The sequence below is a fragment of the Manis pentadactyla genome, chromosome X, assembly GCF_030020395.1.
Source record: "Manis pentadactyla isolate mManPen7 chromosome X, mManPen7.hap1, whole genome shotgun sequence".
NCBI classification, from domain to species: Eukaryota; Metazoa; Chordata; class Mammalia; order Pholidota; family Manidae; genus Manis; species Manis pentadactyla.
The window spans coordinates 2,484,679-2,502,812 of NC_080038.1; the positions used below are offsets into that span (position 1 = coordinate 2,484,679).

Consider the following 18,134-nt stretch of genomic DNA (forward strand, 5'->3'; position numbering starts at 1 on the left):
ACAAACGCCAGGCTCTGTGCTACTGTCACTTCACGACAGGTGGCTGATTGATTCTTCCCGACTTTTGGGAAGCAGCGCAATCCTTTTCTTAGGACCTTTTGTCCAAAGTGTCTTACAGAACCCGGCAGAAGCACAGGCTTTATTTAATTATTGTGAAATTGGGGAGCAACACAGAGCTTTATTCATATAGAAAAGGAAATGCTTCCAAGCAGACAGGCATCAATTCTCCGAAGGTCAGGGTGGCAGGTAGCAAAAGATCCATTGTATTTGCACCATTCTCTTGGCCATGCAATTTAGAAATCTTGAATAAATCTCCCCCATCCCTGGCAGCACGTCCATTTCCAATTTAGCTGCATTGAGGGAGCTGACGGCTCTGATCAGATGGCAGAGGGGACTTGAGATTCAATATATCAAAAGGGAATGTCGGAACCAAACACAATTTAAAGAGTAAAAGAACGATAATAAGAGAAACCACTCACACACACACAGAGCAATTAGCAAAACTTCATGTCAATTTTCAAATTCACAGCTGATTTTCACATCCTGTGAAATCTGCACATCCATTCATGCTAGTAACATGAGGAAGGCTGGTTTCATTGTGTTTGTGCACATACATTTTGTGTTCATGAGTAAACAGAGATTTATATGCATATGTGTGTTAAATAGCCCTGCAACTCAGGACAGGAGACAACCCTCTTTTCTGGAATAGGCAGAAGAAAGCACCAGGCAATGTTTCTCAAATCAGCTGGGTGACTGTTGCTCCTGAATGTGGGTGACACAGCGTGATGAAAACAGCAGAATCAAGAGTGGAGGAAATAAAAAGGTATTGTTTCTGCAAACACTGAGCTTCCTTGTATTTAAATAATATGTTAGGTCAGCTGTGAGGCTAATATCCCTACCTAACATCCATTGCCTTCAAGAACAGACTGCACAATCAATGTTTATTTTTGATTCCTTGAAAGCAGGGATATAACATTTCATCTGAGGAATTAAAAATCACAAATGGCTTTTGAAGAGTAGTAATTCTGCTCCGGCTAGCAGGACCACCAAGGCCCGGGCTTTGCGTTCATTTTGTAGGGTTAGAGCCATGACATCACACAGGCTGGAGTTCTTGTCTCCTGTACTACATTTGGTGAATAAAATGAAAACAATTAGTCTTTTTGCTTTGTTGCTAATTATTTTCAAAGACTGAGCACAATGATCAAAATCTAAATCAGTGACCTTTACTGAGCAAACATGTTAATGCAAATGACTTATAAAATTGTAACGTTTTACTACCAGGATTGAATTATACATGCACAGAGGAGTTTGGAGTTACATGCATATTCCAAAATACGTCAAACATAGCCACGTAGAATTTACATACTGGTCCACTAAAGCTGTTAAAAAAAAATGGGTGTAGGTTTTTTTTAAAGGACTGAATGTCATATCTTATATAAAACATTCTTCAGGATAAAGAGTATATTTTTAAGAATCCTGATATAGCTACATTGAAGAAATCATGTTTTTGAATTCTGATGCTTTGAAATTCATTATCATTTATTTTATAATCGAAGAACCAGGCTTCAAGCCACAAATGACAACAGAAAGAAGCAGTAATAAGAAATAATGTGATTTTTAGGGTTACTATGTGTCTGGCACTTTAAAGCATCATGCAGGAGATTATCACACTTAGATAATGAGAACATTGTTTGAAATTTTACATTTTATTTACATTTATTTTTATTGAGGTCTGTCATAAAATATTATAATAGTTTTGGGCACACAACATAAGGCCAGGATATTGTACATATTGCAGAAAAGCTCACCCCCGTAAGTCTGTCAATAACAATCACCATACATAGTTACAAAAAAGCTTACTTTCTGATAATGAAGATTTAGAAGATCTACTCTCTTAGCAACTTTCAAATATGCCAAAGAATATTGTTAACTATACTTCCCAGGATTTACCTGTTTGTAACTAAAACTTTATACCTTTTGACCCCCTTCACCCATTTCACCCACCACCACTGCAGCCACCAATCTGTTCTCTGTATCTGAGTTTGTTTTAATTTCACATATAAGTGAGATCACCCAGTATTTGTCTTTCTCTCTCTGACTTACTTCACTTAGGATAATATCCTCAAGGGTCTACTGACAATGTCACAAGTGGAAAAAATTACACCCTTTTTTATGGCTGAAAATACTGTATTTTGGGCATATATGCCACTTACTTATATTCTTTTATCTTTTGATGACTATTAGGTTGTTTCCACATCTTTGCTTCTGCAAATATTGCAGAGGACATGGGGGTGCAGGTATCTTTTTGAACTAGTGTTTTCAGATAAAGTCCCAGAACTGGAATTTCCAGATCATACGGTAATCTTACTAATTTTTTGAGGACCCTCCATATTGCTTTCCACAGCAGTTGCACCAATTTGCATTCCCACCCACAACATAGGAGGCTCCCCTCCACAGTCTCGCCGACACTTGTTCATTCTTGTCTTTTGGATGGTGGCCATTCTGACTGGTGTGAGGTGAGAGCTCATTATGGTTTGGATTTGCATTTCCCTGGTGATCAGTGATGTGGAGCATCTTTTCACATGCCTGTTGGCCATCTGTATGTCTTCTCTGGAAAAATGTCTATTGAGATCCTTTTACCATTTTTTAACTGGATTTTTTTTTTTTTTGAGTAGTATAAGGTCTTTGTATGTTTGGGATTTTAATTGCTATTGGATATGATTTGCAAATATTTTCTCCCACTCAGTAGGCTGGCTTCTCATGTTGATGGTTTCTTTTTCTGTGCAGAAACTTTTTAGTTGGATGTGATCCCACTTCACTTTTGTTTTTGTAGCATTTCTTTCTTTTTTTTTTTTTTTGGAAACATATCGATGCTGTTTCTAGGTTAGGCAAAAGCATCCCAGTCGAAAAAGACCATTTTATTAAAGTCAGTGTTCATTGTGTATTTTTTCCTTGCATTTTTTTCATTATGAAAATTCACTGGCCATTTTCTTACTGAGATAACATTTCACACTTACTCCATATTGTTTCATGAAAAATGATCCCTGAGTTTGATATCAAGATTGGCAATAACCTGCTAAGACAAACGTATCATTGGAATAAAGAAGCGTCTTCCATGTACGTTTCACCTGTGGCTACATAAAAATACAAAATAAGTAATGAATAAACATTGGGTAGGCCCAAGATTTCTATCATAATATCCTTTCCTGGAAGAACTTCTGATATAACTTTTAATGTAATACCACTATTTCATAGTTTTAGGAGTTATCTACTCATGCATTTTTTTTTTTCCCTGAACAGAGTAATGTGAGGACACAGCAAAAGGGAATTTGAACACTTCAGTCACTTACATGTCCCACGGGAATCAGTTTTTCAAAACTCCACACACATGTACATTGGGACCCACTGCCTTTGTCAAGAATGTCCACGAGAATTTCTCCCATCCCACAGCTGCTTCTCATAAAGTGACTCTAAGACACCTGCCAGACAGAGGAGGTCTCCATCGCTCCCCTTGAATCTGGGCGATGCTGTGAATGGAGACAAAGTGGGACTGTGTCCGTGCTGAGGCTGCATCACTGAAGGTCATACCGTGTGACCCTGGTTTGCTACTGGGGCTCAGCCGCCATGCAGGGGGGAAGCCCAAGAAGTGACATGGGAAGGCCCTGTACAGTGTTCCTTCTGAGAGCCCCGGAGAGGCCCTGGCAGACACGGCATTCACTGCAAACCTACCTGCGAGTGAGTTCCCAGAGGAGGCCCCACCATCACACACAGAGACAAGCCATCCCCACTGAATTCTTTGGGAATTCCTGACCCATACAATCTTTAGCACATGCAGTGATGGTCCTTACAAGCTTAATTACTGGTGATTTGCTGCACAGTGCTAGGACCACACACACACACACACACACACACACACACACACACACACACACAGAGCAGCATCAAACTCAAGTGAAAATTGAGATTAAATGATGTATCACATAAATGAGCAATTGTTTGCAAAGTGATTTCTTTAGTAGCATGTTATTTTTTTCTCTCCATTTTTTTAAATTTTGGTATCATTAATCTACAACTACATGAGGAACATTATGTTTAGTAGACTCCCCCCATCACCAAGTCCCCCCCACATACCCCATTACAGTCACTGCCCATCTGTGTAGTAAGATGCTATAGAGTCACTACTTGTCTTCTCTCTGTTGCACAGCCCTCCCCGTGCCCCCTCCCTCATTATACATGCTAATCGTAAGGCCCCCTTTCTTCCCCCCCGCCCCTGCCCTTATCCCTCCCTTCCCACCCACCCTCCCCAGTCCCCTTTCCCTTTGGTACCTGTTAGTTCATTCTTGGGTTCTGTGATTCGGCTGCTGTTTTGTTCCTTCCGTTTTTCTTTGCTCTTATACTCCACATATGAGTGAAATCATTTGGTACTTGTCTTTCTCCACCTGGCTTATTTCACTGAGCATAATACCCTCCAGCTCCATCCATGTTGTTGTGAATAGTAGGATCTGTTTTCTTCTTATGGCTGAGTAATATTCCATCGTGTATATGTACCACATCTTCTTTATCCGTTCATCTACTGATGGACATTTAGGTTGCTTCCATTTCTTGGCTATTGTAAATAGTGCTGCGATAAACATAGGGGTGCATCTGTCTTTTTCAAACTGGAGTGCTGCATTCTTAGGGTAAATTCCTAGAAGTGGAATTCCTGGGTCAAATGGTAAGTCTATTTTGAGCATTTTGAGGAACCTCCATACTGCTTTCCACAATGGTTGAACTAACTTACATTCCCACCAGCAGTGTAGGAGGGTTCCCCTCTGTCCACAACCTCGCCAACATTTGTTGTTGTTTGTCTTTTGGATGGCAGCCATCCTTACTGGTATGAGGTGATATTTTATTGTGGTTTTAATTTGCATTCTGAGAAAATTTTTTTTTTTTACTCTATCAGTAGCTTCAATGTATGCCATTCAGACTGTGTAATTGGTACACAAAACAGTATTTCTCACAGTTTGAAAGCTTCCGTCCTGGGATATGAATATTCCATATCATACTCAGCACCTTACTTTGTAACAAGTTTTGCATATGCACAAGGGACATATTCCTGCAAGGAATTTCTCAAGCATAGGAAACATTCTTTACTGACAGCTATGAGGGAATCACATTCAAAAGCAGATACTATCTATCTTGCATCTGCATTCAACAAAACAAAATGAGATTTTTCAGCGCCTGTTCTCATAGTCTTAAAAACCTCTCTGATTTTTCTGTGAATCAAACAGAGTGCCTACTGGAATTTTAACATTGAGCTAGAAAATAAAAGTAAATATAATTGTCCAATTGCCTTTTCATTCACTTATTTTTTAGAAAACCATTAAATTAAACTGGGTGATGGGACACATACCCCTTGGTCATAAACAAGGCTAATTTCCCCCCATGAGGAAAATGTGAAAGATCAATAAATATATGCAGTTAGATATGAGTCCACTAGTAATGAAAGAAATGAAAGATTAAAACAATGAAACAGAACTTTGCAGCCATTAGCTCAGAAATATTTAAATATCTATTGCATGCTTTGTTGAAAAACTGAAGAAGAGAGGGATTTATAAACAATTTGGTGGGGAGCAATTTGATCCTGTCTAATAAAATGGCAGAGACCTCTTCTCTCCTGTTACTCAGCAATACTTTTCAGTGAAAAGGAAGGACTCAATTTTTCTCCTCGCTCTCTGGGTGATTTGAGAATCCAGCTACTATTCCTTAGATTCCATTTCCAACTCACAAATTAGGGAAATTGTAATTTGCTGAAGATGAATGAGTTGAATATTTATAAAGAGCACTTTACCAAAAAACCCGAAGAAATGCTTATAAATGTACATAAAAGGGCACAATGTTTTGCTTGGCATGTTGTACAAGAGGCCTGGAAATGGCTTAGATCCAGCAAGAGGAGTGAATAAATAAATTCATGTCTGTATACAAGGGCTGTACTCCCCTGAGGACTGAAAGAATTGACTAGATCAAAGCATAACAAAAAGGATAATAAAGTAATCTGCAGAAACGTGCACATGTTAGCGTACCTCTAATGGATCGATAATAATTTGACTTAATGATAAAGAGCAAAAGCATACTTGATCCTTTAGAAATTCTGAGTGGTGGGTATATGGCTTTTTAAAATTACACTAATTACTTTAGCAGTGCACGTCTTTCAAACATTTTCCAAATCAAAAACAAAAAATGTGCTCTATCTAAACTTCACCCTGTTCTCTTTGGTTGACAGGACATTTCATTGCAAAATGAAATGTTTACTCTGAAGCTGAACAAACACCTTAAGACAAAAGGTGTCTTTGGGGACAAATGCAAGTGTTATATACCTGTTAGTGATTTGAAAATATCTAGTGTACCTTTTTGAGGTTGCCAATCTATACAATGTATCTGTGTAGCTGGTGGTTACAAGCTACCTCAAAAGCCAACATGCTGGTCATTGTCAGAATACCACACCCATTCCTGGAATTGCAAAACCCCAAGGAGGCTTTGCGGCATGAAAATATTGAAATAGAGATGAAATATAAACACAACAACAGAATTAAGATTCCACCACAACTGAATTTAATTCAAATATGGCTACAGACATCTATATTTAACATATTTATATGCATATGTGGTTTTACATTTTAAATTTACATTTTAAAACTGTAGCATGATATTAGAACTTGTTTTCAAATGTATTTCTATTTTATAGAGCTTATTAATATTATTGGGTCTTTGCACTGAAAAAAAAATCATGTCTAAGAATTCAAAAACAAAAAATCTTACCATACACGGATTCACCTACCTCCCTTTACACAGTGCATTAAATGGTGATTGACAGGCACTAACGGCAATTTCAGCGTCATCTTTAAATGTTTTAGCAAGTGTGCGAATGCTTGCTACAGGTTTTCCAACTTCTGCAGAGTTGGAAAAAAACCTCATTTCAGGTAATTTCTCGGTAAGCTGCCCCAAGAAGCCCCTCTTGGAAGAAATGTATACTGCTTAGAAAAAGCACGTGCTGTCACACCGAAGGGATTGTAGAGAAGTTTCTGGTTAAACTAGAAACTTCCTTGGAGAGCAAGAAACCTTTAGGAAAGAAGGAACTGGCAGGTTCTATGAGAAGAAATGTAAATCCTGCAGGAGGTCAGAACATAATTCCTGCATTGACATTTCATCAGGTCTGAACTCTTAAAGGAGGAAGAAAAAAAAAACTGATGCCCCCACAGATCGAGTTATACACATCCATGTTTTACTCTTGCCCGTAGCAAAGAGACAGTGCTGTGCTGGTGCAGAGATTTATTATCCCAAATCCTAGTCTTTGCATCAAGTATTCATACACCACTGTAATATTTCTAATGAACCAAAGTGACAAATGTAGGAAAAGACCAGACTCTGCAGCTGGAGGGCTTGAGAATGTCAGGCCATGGGCAATAACTGTGGGTGGCATTCTGAAGTCTGTTTTTAAGGATAACAGCTCTTGGAGAGTATAACCCACAGGGATCAGAAATGCAAGCAAGTGTTGGTGTTTTTCTCTGTTCTGTCCTGCAAGCCATATGCAGACTGAATGATCCAGATGAGAGCAACGTGAGCCCACCTATTCATTTATAACTCCTAAATATTCAAAATCCTGGCAAACAGGTATCTACAATGATGTTGAACATCATGCAAATGCTTAGGTTAGAAAAAAAATGGAGCTTTGAAGAATGCTTAAGACACACCCTAAGGTTTTAGGAGTTCCCTTCTGTTGTCTGAATGATAGTGGATTCTTTACCTTGGCATATCCGTGGGTCACTTGGACCAGATCCCAGCAACTGTCTGATTTTGTAAATAGTTCTGTTGAAACACAGTCCTACCAACTCATTTACGTATGCTGCGTGGCTGCCTCTGTGCGACAGGGGGACGTGAGTTATTGTAACACGGCCTTCATAACTCACAGCGCCGAAAAGGTGACCCTTTCAGGAAAAGTTCGCCATCGTTTTCTGAATTTGCTATTTAATATTCTAATTAAAATACTTAGTCATCGTCATGATTTTTAGCTTTTATACTGGGCAATGCTATGTTGACATTCCAGCATCAGAGGATTTACCCTGTAAATTATGGATTTTGTAGCTCGTGCCTAAATAAATGTGTCATTCTTCCGAGAGCAGTGGAAGCACGGCAGGAGGCCACGTCAAGGAATTTTTCTTTACTTACCAATATGCATATATGCTCCCAACATGCTCTACCTTCAGCTCGCTGCTGAGGAAGGAGCAAAGAAGCCGAAAGGAATTTCAGCTGCCTTGTTCTCCCCCTTTACTTCTGTGTCATCTTTCTGCAGCATGAGCAGTCCTGCCGTAAGTAACACGAGAAGGACACAAGATAGGACAGGGTTCTGTGACATCTGGGTTTCTTAGAAGCAACTTGTAGTTCCAGGAGAAAGCACCGCCACACCGGATGGCCATTCGTGGCCCCTGTGAGTCCATCTGCCTTCCGTGCTCCTAGGGCACCATGACTGGTGCATCTAGGGAAGCAGCCAGCAACTGTCAGGAATGCAGGCAGTACACAGCTCCTCTGAGCATGAAGAAGTTTCATCTCCCGGCTGAACTGCACTTCTGAAACCAAGTTGAAAGCTTCAGTTTTCAGAATTTCAAGACAGAGGCAGCAGCACCGGGAACCAAGTATGTGAGCCGTCTGACAAGAGGGTGCCTGTGCAATTGCTCACACCGCACACCCGTGAGTAAAGAAACGGGCTAAGTGGATTCATGCCACTCATTTCCTCTTTTCAACCAAATTATCTGGCTTCCTCATCAGAGGACACCTCTCTCCTGGATGGAGAGCTCATTTCTATCAGTAGAGAGAGATTCTGAAGCTTTGCCCGATTTGGAACATTGAGCAAGAGAACCACGTTGTACATTTCCTTCTTTGCTTCTTTCCTCGAACATTATGTTTTCAGACATGACCCCAGTTACTACACAGTTAGTATTCTTCACTGCCATACCCCACTTCTTCGTATTAATATGACACGGATTATCTATCCCTTCTGCTTTTAATAAGCAAGTATATGTTCTGGGACTTTGGTCTTCAAAAAGTTGCTACACACATCCCCCCAGGGGCCTCAGGGTCTCTCTGATCCTGAGTATCTATGACATATGCCTTCAAGGAGAAGTCTTGGTCCATGAGTTACTCACTGAAGGCACAACCACAATTTTTAATCTGGCCAGATGTGGGTAAGAGTTTACACAAATGTACAGCCTTAACTTCACTCAGTATATTTCAAATACAGTGTTTTGGCCAACTTTATGGCTAAGGCGTGAAGTCTCATTGCTATTTAAATTTATGTTTCTTTTTTATGAATGAACTTAAAGACCTTTCATATCTTTGAGTTGTAAATGATTATCTCTGAACTACTTATTTATGATTTTGCCCATTTTTAAACCGAGGGGTGTTTGTGTATGTGTGCGTGGGTATTGTTAACATTTTTCATTTGCTGGTAAAATATATTGAAAATATATTCTCCATATTGGATGCTTTATTTGTCACTCTTTATTTAAACAGTGGATAGACAGAATTTTTTATTTCAGTGCAACTGAATTTAATCAAACTTTTTATATTTTAGTTGCTTTTTTTTTAATACAGTTGACATGTAATATTGGTTTCAGGTATACAACACAGCGATTTGAAAATTATATACATTACTAAATGCTCAGCATGGTAAGTGGAGCTACCATCTGTCAAGGTACATTTTCGTTTTGGTTTTTCATGCATTTCACAAACCTGCATTATAGCTGTTCTCAAATACTGTCTCCTCAAGGTTTACGCGTTTTGATATTTGGCCCTAAGTTCTTAACAAACCTGTAATTATTTTTCATTGGTTCCTTTTTTTTCACAAGATTACAAGCATAATTTGTGCATATGTTTGTACAGGCCTAATTAACTGGAAATGTACAAATGAGAGGAGAAAGATATGCTGGTCCCGTATATCTAGATGGGTTTACTCGTTTCCATTGAACTATTTAGCTGCTCACTGTCCACACATGTTCTTCTAATTAACACAGGTTTATTAACAAAGCATCGCATAGAACACATTGCCCACTTTAGTCTTTTCAAATAAAGGAAGGGCTCTTGGCTTATCTCAGGCCATTGTTTTTCTACATAAATTCTAAATCAGCTTATCAATTTCTGTGAAATGTCCTTTAGACATTTTTATTTGAATTTTATTCAATCAGTGGCTTAATCAGGAGAGAATCACCACCTTTATTTATTCTTATGCAAGGAAATCATGTTTAGTTATTGCCACTATAAATCGTATGCTTCTCCATATTTTCCAAAGGATTACTCCTGTTCCAGGGAGGGCAACTGACCTTTCTGAGTGGATACTGTATCTCACAGCACAATTAAACCCTCACAGTCATCTGACCGCCTCCCTGTAGATTCATGTGGATTTTCTGGGCTCTCACATCATTGATATATAATGACAATTTTCCTGCAATTCATAAACCTATTTCTTTCCTTTTCTAGGCAGCACAATACAGAATACAGTTGGTGACAGAAGACTTCAGGAGATGTTTCCCATCTTAAATATTGTAAGTATGTTACCTTACATTATTTATTGTAAGTAAATTAAATATTGTAAGGATTTCCTGCTGTCTCCTCCCTTGGTAAGGAAGCTCCTTTGAATTGCAATTTCCTATTCATGAACATTTGCAGAATTTCATTGATATATATATATTTTGCCATTTACTGATAAATGTTCCTCTGAATTGATGCTTTCATCCACGAATGTAGGTGAATTATATTTTTTAAATATTCCAGCATGAGGGGGATAGTGGTTCCCCTAAAATGAACCGCAACTGGTCATGACACCGATTATATTTTGTAAGTCAAATTTTTCATGTCGGTATGTTAATTTTCTATCTGTGCTGATGTGCGAGACTGGTGTGGCTAAACCATTCAACCGTTCTCTTCCTGGTGATCCTGAATTTGGCTCTGTGTGTCTCAACCTAGCAGTGCAAAACCTCACAACACACAGCTGGGGTCTGATAACCAATGTCAGGGCCACTCTAAGCACTGGTCTCAGAACACACCGTGTCTAAGGTTTTCCCTTCAGTTTCTCTGGGCTTCATGTATTTTAAAAATCCAAATGTATTCGTGATTATTTTTACCCTTACTGAATCTATGCATACATTCTATAATAAAACCCATTTTGAAGCAAAACATTTAACAATGCAGGATGGAGAGACCAACAGATGGACAGATAGAAGAGAGTGGCATATTTTTCAGTGGTTATGGCAGTTTTAGGCACAGAATACAGACCCCAGAAAATATTTCTGCCCTGAGTTCAACAGAAGACATTTCTGTGTGTGACAGCCATTTGAGGGCACTAGACTCTGGGTCTTACCAGTTGAGGAGACCCCATAATTGTATGTTACTAATGTACCCCAGATAGTTAATACTGTATCTTATTTTCATCCGCCAGAGATATACAAAGGTTAAGAAATTGCCCTAACAGCTTGACATGGAGAAAAAAATGGGCATTTACAAACTCAAGAAACGATTTCTCTCTTTGCCTCTCAAGGACATCCCATTTTCCTGTAGATGAGTATGGCTTTTTTTTTTTTCCTCATGCTGAAGCTCCTGTTAATTCGCATTAATTCTTATGACTCACTGCTCACTTAGGGGAAACCATGCCATTTAATGAAAGAAACAAAAATGCTACTGATGAGAAAGGCTCTGGAGGCACTGGGATGTAGGGAAAAAGTATTTTAAAGATCTAGCTGTAAATTACAGAATTAGCAGACAACGCATTTGCCCATTCATGTAAGAGCGGCAATGCACAGATGAATGTGGTTTGTTGAAATTGATTTGGGGAGGAAGTGAGTCAAATTTTACATGAAGCTTTTGTTTATGTAAGAATCCTCATATACATATATAAATACAAATATTCGCTTTATGTTTATAGGCCTATGTAAATTTTCCTAATGTAATTTGGTGATTGAGGTTCATTTTGTAGTCATAACAGCAATTTGTTTCCTTATGTCAAATGTTTAAATGGTTTAAACGTGTTGTCATTTTCAATCCCCCTGTAATTTTTAACAGTAAAAACAAATGGGAAACATTAAGATTGTGAAATAATTAGCCCATTGGGAAACCGTAGGATACATTCTGCAGACCTTAATTAGTGTCACTTCTGAGATTTGTAAACTTAGCAAAGGTAAATCCAGTGGGTCTCAGTTTTACCAATTACTCAGTTGATTAAAAACCACACTGCATGGTCAGTAATTTTAAGATTAAAACAAAAGTATAAACGTTCTTTGCAAGCTGATATGAACGATGAATTTCACTTTGGATATATACAAAGTCCTTTAATATTTAAGCAACATGAACGTCAGATCATGAATAAAAATTGATGTATTTCCATTAGTAGTAAAAATCTATGGGACTCCCAAAGTACAGAATTGAATACTTAGTTACTGTCCTGAAGGTAGAAGGTAACACATGGGTTTCCGGTGTAAGGACAGAGTCACCGGACTCTCAAAGTCACCTTGTCTGTGTGATGTGCTCTGAATTAGCAAGGAGGGCAGGCTGTGATGGGCAGGGAGCCGTAGCATCGATGCCTCACATTTGAGGACCTCATATCGATGTATTAAAATGTTGGCAGTGAATTGTCTTTCCCTGAACGGAATTTATAATTTTTCGATGTCTAATCAGGATGGCAAAGGCATTTCCAGGAGAAGCTTTAAGGATGAAAAGGAGTAACGGAGTCCCGTTTAGGTAAATGAAATTAAAAGGGAGGATGAATAATTCTCACGCTTCAACCTATCCATTTAAATTTTCTGGACATCATACGAACACCAAAAAAAGCCTATAAATTCTGGAAGGTTCATGCAGAAATAGGAATGATGACACGACAGAGAATACCATCAGGGCAGCACACGTAGCATGCAAAACACTTCAAACTATTAAATGATGCTGAGAATCACTTGAGACTGAGATTGGGACTGAAATGTACTAAAAGAATTAACGCTGCAAGTTCAGTGGGGAGAATTACAGAAAGCCCACTTATTTTTCCCTGAAGGGGAAGAGAAAACACTGCAGCCTAGTTCTGAGAAAAATCTACCAACACTATCTGCACTTACGTCCCTTAAATACACACTTAGCATAGCAGAGAACAGAGGGGACTATGCAGACTTTGGAAGAAGGGATGAACAAATCTTACAACGTTAACATGTGAAGGTGGACGGTGCTCTTTTTCCGTCATTGGATTGCCCGACAAAGCTCCTGGAGCAGGGCCCCCTTCCGCCTGTACTTCGTGGACAGGAAAAGCCCAGCACTTCCCATCTCTGCCTTGCGTGGGGTCAGCTTTCTGCTTTCTGCATGCTGAGTGGGGGAAGAAGATGGCCTTGCAAACAAAAGGCTTGCAGAATTAACAGGAACCCTTAGGCAACATTATTAGGAAAATGCCAAAAACAATTGTTTTGGATGTAAATGCAAATTGCAATTCCATGCTGTGAAAAAAAGCAATCCCAACCAGGCCTGCGCACCGCCATCATCCAGGAGATGCTTCCCCAGGGGTCTGGCAGGACAGGCCTATTGTTTCTCCTCTTCGCTGTTACAGTTGCTGGGGTAGATACCGGGTTCCCGGACACAAGGTGGAAAGCACCTTCACAAGGCAGCAGGCAGGCACATTCACCTGCAGAATCGGCTGCCGTGAAGGCCCACGGGGAGGCCACTTTGCTCCCAGGCTTTCTGAGTACTTCAGGCTCAGAGGTGTGCAGACAGCCAAGATGAGGAACAGAACCTTTGAAGAAATGGCGGTGGGGGATGGGCGGGGATAGAAGTTCCTTGCAAGTGCATGACAGAAAGGAATGACGTAGAGCCTCAAAAACAGTCGAAATGATACAACCTTTGAGTCAACTTTATTTACCCAAAAGTGACAAGAAAAAAAATGTGATGGTATAGACAGATGTGAGTCTATCTATGGTCTTTGTATGTGTATGTATGTATACATGGAGAGAGAAAAGTATATATATATATCTAGCATCTATCCTAAGTATCATCCATCTTTCATATCTATCAATTACGTATTTTGTTATCCATTCCCTCCAGCATGTGTCCATGAATCTCATCTATCTTTCCATCCATACACCATCTATCTATATAGCTATCTACCTGTCATCTATCTACATACTGTCTGTCTGTCTATACTTACACAGATATCTGAGTAGACCTAAATTTTCAGATTTGGAGATTTCCAGGTGAAAGGGAAGAAGAGAATATTCAAGAAACACCCACTCCAATACTTCCAACTAATAAGGAGTCCCAGGGAAGTTAGACTGAAACCAATGTCAAAAAAGCAAATAGGTTTATTACACTGTAACAAAGCGGCCCCAACCTAATGCCCCCAGGCCCCGGCTGCCTACTGTGGAGCTTCTTTTTGGCAGGGCAGAGACGTCCTTGACCAACAGCGGTTGGCCCCCCAGGCTTGTTCTGATTGGTCAAACAGGATATGGGCTGCACTGTGCCTGTGCTTCTGATGTTTGCTATCTGGGGAGACCTCGGACATTTCCTGAGTCCCTCTTGGCCCCTGTGGCTTCATCTGATCAACTGTCTGAGTCATTTCTGGCTCTAGCTTCATCTGATTAACCCCCTGGGTCAGTTTTGGGGGACCCCAGTCTCTGTCCATCTCTGCTCATGTCTATTTTTCTGCCTGACCAACTACACCTCTTTAGAGGTAACGTGGGGACATGGCTGTGTGACTTGGGGGAAGATATTTTACTGTATTTCTTTTGTAAAGACAAAAATGTGGGCGGGGAGTGTATTTTGGACAGCCATTGCACAGTGCCTGCCAAGCCTACTAATTTAGCTTACATAATTTTATTTGCACTGTCCCATCCAAGTATTAACATTACTTTTTTTTTTTACCATTTCATTTTCAAATGGTGATGATACTTATAGAAATGCAACCCAATGCTTTACGGAAGGTTCTTTAACACCGTCCTATGCTGAATTTATACAGGAAACAGAGTTGACTTTTTCTGTCAAAGTCTGGACTATCTATTACAGGCCAATTTTCAGTAATTTTACTCATTTTCTGAAAGAAGAATGAGGCAAACTATTGTATGCCTTGGTTATCCATCCATTATTTCAGGATATAAAGATTGTTTCTCTTTAAAGATAAAATGATTGTAATTCTAGGACATGGTGGAAAAACTCAGAGAAAACCTATTTTCATGGGAACAGAAAATCAAAACACATTGCCTAAATAATTCATTTTTCTAAAGTAGTATATTTCAGATCAATAAAATGATGCCAGCATCTTGACAGACATGAACCGGTGCAAGCTGAAAAAAACACATTTAAAAAACCCGTATTTAAGAACTGTGACTCGGTCATATTTTTAAATACTGAACAATTGATTTCACATACATCCCAGCCACTTCAAGGACTGCCTTGGTAAGAATTTGATTCTTGGCCTTAAAAAAGTTCTATGTTTTCGACACCTCCCTTCAAAACTTACTAGGTAGAAAGAGACAGGAGCAGCTGGGAAAGGGAAGATGAGGTTCAAAGAGAAAGACCCCCGGGTAAGGTTCAAGGGAAAACCCAGCCAGACTCTGCCCAGGTGGGGGTCCCACGTGAAGGGAACGAAGGCTTTGCAGGGAGGTAAGTTCCCCTGCTGCCAGATCCCAGTGTGGGAACACACCAACAGGACTAAGAACCCGCAAAACCCCACCTCACGGCGGGAAGGGCCATGCTCACCGAGGGGGAGGCTATACAGGTGGATCCGTCGATCAAACGACCCCACCTTGTCCGTCAAAGAGGCGCCTCCTAGGCACAATGCAGTACAAGGGCCTCCTGCCTAGAAGTTCAGGGCCTTGTCTACCTTGACTCTGGCCCGCTCCTCCCCTGGAGTGCGTTCAAATAAAACTTCCACCCTGCTTCACTGTTACAATGCTGCCTTTCAATTCTTTGCTGTGGCGGGGCAAGGATAGAGGAGAATAAACCCAACCTCTAACAACCTCAACTGCCGAGACTTGTTCTATCCATGCTGAGAATCACAGAAAGTGCTTCCCGGTATATTAATGAGAGTCCCTTCTTCCTATGTTTTTATTGGAGATTTATTTGCACAATAGAAGAATTACGTAGGAAAACATCCTTAAAAATAAAGAGGACATGCTACAGCCTCACGGACACATTAAAGTAGGTGACCACTGATTCACTGACCTCTGGTGATGGCTCTGGTGGGCTTGAATCTATGGGGGATACCAAATGCTGTTTAATTGTCACATCTTGTTTTGAAAAGAGGGAGCTAGACCCAGGTGACTACAATTATCTGGCATTTCCAAGATGTTTGCCCTGGTGTAGTGACCTCCATGTGGAAAGCTATGGACTGTAAATAGGCTTATGTTATAAAGCAGTAGCAAGAAGCCTTGGGCCACTGTCATCTTGACAGTTAAGATTAATTCCAGCAAAGTGCTGGTGGAAAAGGAGAAATTGGGGCAAAGAAGTGGCCTTCCATAAAAGCTTGGTTTTTATTGCTTTTATCTTAAATGGGGTAAAAAAAAAAGTTGCGAGTAACTATGCAAGTTTACCCCATCCCATAAAATTTAAAAATCCTTATTCCTTGAATGTCTAATGTGCAAATACTGTATCAAAATACTTCATAGCCAACTCTAGAAATGGACAGTGTTTGATTTCACACCAGCCTCGTGATCCTAGAACACAGCAGGGATTTAGAAATTCCCCACGTTTTTGTGTTCTAGGAAAGGGGTCAATGCACAGAAACATCTCCTAGGACTTAGGTAAGACTCAGGAATCCCCTCCTCTCCCTACAACAAGGCCAGATACACACCCTCCAAGTTCCCATCCAGTGCCTCATAAATAATTAACCGAGTGTGTGTTCCTCGCTCCTCTATGGAAACAAAATGCTGGTGAAACTTCAGTTAAGACACCCTCCTTCCCACAGCCGTGACCTCCGGCCGGTCTCGATGTGAGCCAGCATCTCAGCCCTCTCTGGGGCCTCCTTCCCCCCAGGAACACACTGATGTCAGGGGAAGACACGCTCTCTCCTTGCTGCATCAGCCACACTTCCCACCCCGCCTCCCCACCCTGTGAAGTTCCTTCTGCCCTCACAAACCCGTCCCTCCCCCCATGAAACAGCCCACCTTCTTCCCCAGGAAGGCGCTCTGAGCTGCTGGACAGAGTTTTGTCCATGTCAAGTCTCTGTCCGTCCCTTACCTTCCTAGAGCATTTGGGGATGAAGGACTTACAGGATATTTTAACTGCTTTATCACTTGCGTCTGACAATCAACCCCTCGGTCCTTTGGTGTTCCAGGGGCCTGACCCACCCCTCTGCCTGAAGCAACTCCATCAACAACAGGAGACAAAACATATGAAGCCCTGGATCTCAGGACATTAGACATTGCCCAACAAATCCCCTCTAAGAAGGGAAACAGAGGTTTGTACCCTGGGAGAACCTCAGAACAGTCAAGTACGACTGATAACTAGACCAGTCAATGAGATGGACACCCTCTCTGCACTGGGAATAATACAGATGAAGGTAACATTACCATAGAAAAACACATCATGATCAGAAAAAGTAAAATATCAGGTATGTTCAAGTAAAAATCCATAGATGGAAATAATTTTCAACAGTTCTTTAGAGCCAGAACATAGGGGGTGGGAGAGAAGAAAAGGAGATTAGCAGGGCAGGATTCGTTTTTGTGATGAAACAATTGTGGGACACCAGTAATGTTCACTATTGGAAAGAAAGCAAGGGAATTTCCCAAAGTCCAGATACAAGATGATCCAGTTTTCCCGAAAAAAATGAAAGCTTGGTCTCAATCAACATGAAACGCTGAAGATATCATATTGATACATGTGTTTATATAATTGTTATTCATATACAACTTACAAATTCTATATATGATCTCAATCGACATTAAGCAGTAACTATCTCAGCGATATATAGGTATTTGTGTATGTATACACATGATAACATGTATATATAAACTACTTATTACAGATGTAAGTGTATAATCATAACTGTATAAATGCTTATATATTTGTATTTTTGTATTTTATATATATTTAAGAACAAAAAAACATAAATCATTTATATATGGTTATATATATTGCATATTCAT

At 40.0% G+C, this 18,134-nt stretch overlaps 1 long non-coding RNA gene across 2 annotated transcripts; it reads left to right on the forward strand.

Moving 5' to 3' along the window:
• Positions 1-8,238: 8,238 nt before the first annotated feature.
• Positions 8,239-17,820, forward strand: LOC118935975 (uncharacterized). 2 transcript variants are annotated; one of them, XR_005034069.2, is made up of 3 exons: positions 8,239-8,669; positions 10,510-10,574; positions 17,324-17,820. It is a non-coding gene; the product is annotated as an uncharacterized LOC118935975 (long non-coding RNA). The 2 variants fall into 2 exon arrangements; XR_005034070.2 differs by having other exon boundaries at positions 8,239-8,345.
• Positions 17,821-18,134: the final 314 nt, after the last annotated feature.